At 34.8% G+C, this 5277-nt stretch overlaps 1 non-coding gene across 1 annotated transcript; it reads right to left on the bottom strand.

Moving 5' to 3' along the window:
- Window positions 1–4720: 4720 nt before the first annotated feature.
- On the bottom strand, window positions 4721–4827 carry LOC141663339 (small nucleolar RNA R71). Its single transcript, XR_012551418.1, has one exon. It is a non-coding gene; the product is annotated as a small nucleolar RNA R71 (small nucleolar RNA).
- Between the last annotated feature and the right edge of the window lie 450 nt (window positions 4828–5277).

Raw genomic sequence — 5277 nt, 5'->3', positions numbered from 1 at the left:
TCAGAGATATCGACAAGTCAAAATGCTTATAGAGATCTCAGAGATATCGACAAGTCATTTCTGCATTAGAGAACTCAGAGATATCGACAAGTCAAAATGAAGATATGAAGATTGGAGATATCGACAAGTCAAAATAAAGATATGAAGATTGGAGATATCGACAAGTCAATTTTCTCATTAGAGATCTCAGAGATATTGACAAGTTAAAATGCCTATAGAGATCTCAGAGATATCGACAAGTTATTTCTACATGTAGAAGTTTGGAGACCTCGACAAGCCAAGTTCACTTATTGAGAACTCAGAGATCTCGACAAGTCAAAACACTTGTAGAGAACTAAGATATCTCGATAAGCCATTATACTTATCGAGATGTCAGTTCTCTATACAACAAACTGGAGATCTCGACATCAACCTCAAAGTACAGAATGCAGATAAGTTAAATATTCAAGATTATCAATCAACAAACGATCTAATCAGTTAGATTGTAAAGTCTACAAAAGCAGCTTGAAGAGTGCAAGATCAAAGGCCAAGATAAACTGACAAAGGAAAGTCACAGACCTACACGATTTGCAAAGATACACTAAGTCAGAAATGGAAAGGTTTAGAGATAACTTAAAGTAGGGTTTAGTACATCTTATTGCATGTTGTGTAAACCTGTGTTTACTAATCTATAAAGTAAACACTGGTCCTTTGCTTTTAAATTATATAAAATAGATCTAGTTTTTCTTGTAACTCTCTCAAGGAAGAAGCTGAATTCTTACTTACAAAGAACCCATGATTTGTAGCAAGATACTAGCTTAATTTTAATACAAAATTAAGTGAGTTTTGAAATATTGTATACACTGTTTTATTTCAGTTAACATAATATTACTGCATTTCTAATCTGCTTTGTTAACCAAGAAACTAACATTCAAAAAGCCTTAACAATATCCAAAACACATCCACCCCCTCTGTGTTGTATTCATTACCTAACAAAAACATAGCTGGGATCGTTTTTACTTTAGAGATTAAATCTTTATCTGTTTTGTTTGATCCAATAGAGCATCTTCTCGTTCATTTACCCGAAGAATTCAGACTCGGCGGCTTTGTCCCATCACGGTGGATGTATAATATTGAAAGATTACAACGCATAATGAAACAAAAAGTAGGGAACAAAGCATGAGTTGAAGGTTCCATTGCATAAATATATGTGTACATGAAGAGTTGACACATTTCTGTTCCATGTACTTTGAGTCTGGAGTTGAGAAAGCGTACAACTTGTTAGGTCATAATGTAGTTGATGACCGCACACGAGATCCACATAAACTCGAGGCATTTATATATCCGGTAGAGCTCCTCGGAGCATATATTGTACCATTTAGATATGGATTCCCTACACGTTGCAACACATTATATTCTCACTAACATGCGTGAAGTGGCATCCTATATCATGTAAGCAATCAAAAATTTTCATTCATAATTAACCCTTTAAAATATTCTTCACTAACATATGATGATTACTTTTTTCAGTATGTTCGAAGAAGAGGTTCGTAGTAGTAATACGTATATATTGAGTGATACTGAGATAATTACAATGTTAAAGGAACATTTCGGGACATGGTTACAAATTAAGGTATTTTATTAAATACAAAAATTGTATAAATTAAAAAATATATTTTTATACGCTTATTTGTTGTGACTATTTCATTTCAAGTACAACATAACTACGAAAAATTTCAATACCTATTGCACGGCCCAACTTCCTATGTGTTTTCTTACAAAAGATGCAAGGTCAACAGATACTCATTCAACATAGGAAAATCAAGCTCAAACGTACTTGTGAAGGTTAGTTGTTATAGTGATAGTGGAAGCAATTACTACGGGACTTTGCAAGAGATTCTCAAACTAACATATGGTGGCGGAAATTAAGTTATTTTATTTAGATGTCATTGGTATGATCATGTTAAGGGTATAAAGAAACACAAAAATGGATTGTTCTTAATTGATCTTAATTCAAAACTAAAAGGAGATGATGTTAACATTCTAGCAAGTCAAGCCATACAAGTGTACTATGCTCCTAGTGTGAAGAATCTCGATAGTAATCTTCACACAATCATCACATGTATACCTTAATTGTTGAGTGAAAGAACATGGGATGTTGATGTGAAACCCCTTCAAGAATAAGTCTCAAATACCATTACATTAGATTTTTCCTCGAGGTCGTTATTTGTTGACTTTTCGCAATATGAAATGGAAGAAGAGCAAGAAGAAGAACAAGAGCAACCAAATTAAGTGTAATATGAAGAAGAGGAAAAATGCAAGGGAAAGTGAAGAAGAAGAAGAAGAAGAAGAAGATGGTTATGATAGTATTGACTTTGAAAGTGAAGATTAGTAAAAATATATTTTTATCATTTTAGGCTAATTTTTGTTCTTGTATGGATGAAAATATGTAGTGTGATAAATTTGTGCAAGGAAATTGGATGATTTTTTAATTCTAGCCATATTTTTTTAAATGACTTTTTGGTTTAACATTATTGTGAATTCACTTTTGTCATAATTTCAACTATTTAACTAATTTGATGGTTTGAAAATATTAAAAATGTATAATATGATGTGTTAGTACAAAAAAAATTGGACTATTCATTGTTTTAGGCAAATTTTGTTTAATTTTAAATAATTAAAATGAATTTTTTATTTAAATGTATAACACTAGTATTTTTAATTACTTATTTAATGTAGAGTTGAAAATACAAAAACAATATTTGACTTGAGCAAAATGATAAGTGGATTTTATATCTTTTGGAACGCTTTATTTCAGGCTTAACTTGATGTTTTGGACTCAAGTTATTGGTATTTTTGATGTGTTTTTGTGTTATTACATTACATGTAGTAGTTGGAGGAAGAAAGAAACTTTTCAAAGAAATGTGCTGAAAAGAGATCAGAATTAGAAGCCTAGGCCATTCTCAAGTTGTAGAGAATCTCGTTAGCTTCGAGTGGGCAGTTGAATCACCTAATTCCGACGAGCAGAACTCAAGATACGGCCAAAAGAAGAATTGTCAGAAAATTTTCAGAAGGTCAGCGCGGCCGTGCCAGAACCAGCACGCCAGCGCGCCAGCGTTCCAGAAATCACTATTTCAGCGCGGCCGCGCCTGAAAGTAGCGCGCCCGCACCCGGTTTCCACACCAGAATCCTGATTTTAGTGAAATTGAAGATTTTGAGAGTCTTGGTCATCCTGGAGCCTATATATCAATAAAAAGATGTTTTTAACAACGAGGAGCGAGGGGAGAGCAAGAAGAAGACCTAGAGAGCTCAAGACGGCTACGGAAAAGAAGACTTTTGTTTTCTTTAATATAGTTGATACTTGGATGCTTGTTTTCGATTTATCTTTGAACCCTAGTCCTCTTATATTGTTAATTATCATGTTTTCATTGGAACCCATGGTGACGATGAATTCGGTTATGAACTAATCGTTATCGTGGGGTTCTAACGGATTTACTTATGGATTTCTATAGTCAATTTGTTTTAATATCTTGGTGTGTGGTGATTGATTGATATCCTAGTATTGGTTGTGCTTATTCGTGTTATGTGCGTAGCTAACATATAAGATACCATGTTAATATCTCTATTAAAGCAACAGTGAATATATAGATTTAGAACTTGCCATGCTAGCATAGGTTCATGTATTTTTTATGCATGATTCGTAGGTAACTTTAACCATCTTACTTTCTCTATGTAATCACGATAGATAACTTGTTCATTAAACCTTTATGTTATCAAATTCTATAGACATATAGGGTCTCAACATAATTGGTGTGTATTCAGCTTCTATCTTTTTTTGTGGATGTCTGGTAGTAGGGTATTCGTGTAACAAAAGTTGGCGTTTACTAGTTTCGTGTTATCTGATTAGTTGTCATCATCATCACATGCTAAAGTTAAGAACAATGATTTTGAATGAAGTTAGAATCCCATGTTTGTCTCATATAGTTAATTCAATCACTTTTATTCTTAGTTAATTGCATGTTAATTTAATCTTAGTTATAAAAATCTCAACTTGTTATTGTCTTAGCATTGAGCGATAGCCATACCATTGTTGTATAGGTGCATAATCTTAAGTTAACCAAAAAGAGTCTATGTGGGAACGAATCTGATTTATATCTTATACTACTTGTGAACGCGTATACTTGCGTGTAATTTTAGCGCGTGTTTTCGCCCTAACAAGTTTTTGGCGCCGCTACCGGGGCTCGGTGTTAATTTTAGTTTATGTGCTTGACATCAGTGGTCGTTAAAGTTCACTGACTCAAATTCTTTTACTTTCACGGTTTACTTGTTTGTATTTCAAGTACTCATTACAATGGGAGATCCAGCAACACCAATGAAAGCGTTGATGGATTTTTCTCAACCCAAGATCAATGACATTCAATCTAGCATTGTCAGGCCAGTGATCGCAGCTAATATCTTTGAAATCAAGCATGGCATAATTCAGATGGTACAAAATTTAGTCCAGTTTGGGGGTGCTCCAACAGAAGATCCCAACATGCATATCAGAGATTTCATCGAGATTTGCGATACTTTCAAGTTCAACAATGTTTCTAAAGATGTTATAAAGCTAAGGCTTTTCCCATTCTCTCTGAGGGATAAAGCTAAGTGCTGGTTGCATTCTCTACCAGCAAGTTCTATCACTACTTGGGAAGATCTTGCTCAGAGGTTTCTTAATAAATTCTTCCCTATGGCGAAGACAGCTGCACTCAGGAATGCTCTTACTCAATTTGTGCAACAATCGGGAGAAACTCTATGTGAAGCTTGGGAGCGCTACAAGGAGATGTTTAGGAAGTGTCCTCATCATGGCATGCCTGATTGGATGATCATCAATTATTTTTATAATGGTTTGGGAGTACAGTCTAGACCCATGCTTGATGCAGTATCAGGTGGAGCATTATGGGCAAAGAGCTACGAGGAAGTTATGATCTAATTATACTGATGGCTACTAATGAATATCAGTATCCAGCTCAAATATTTCCACGAGGCAAGGTAGCAGGAGTTCTTGAAGTGGATACAACTATGACTATCACTGCTCAACTAAAGGCGTTATCCATGAAGATCGATTCTTTGGCAAACTATGGTGTTAATCAGATAACCAGTGTTTGTGAGCTGTATGCAGGTTCGCATGCGATGGAACAATGCGCTATATCTAGAGAATCAGCTCAGTTTGTGAGCAACTTTCAGAGATCGCAGCAACCATTTCCAGGCACTTATCATCCTAACAACTGGAATCATCCTAACTTCAGCTGGAGCAAAACT

This window comes from Apium graveolens, chromosome 5 (genome assembly GCF_009905375.1).
Source record: "Apium graveolens cultivar Ventura chromosome 5, ASM990537v1, whole genome shotgun sequence".
Taxonomy (NCBI): domain Eukaryota; kingdom Viridiplantae; phylum Streptophyta; class Magnoliopsida; order Apiales; family Apiaceae; genus Apium; species Apium graveolens.
Note: the sequence above shows the minus strand (reverse complement) of the source record. Positions and strands in the feature narration are given on the sequence as shown.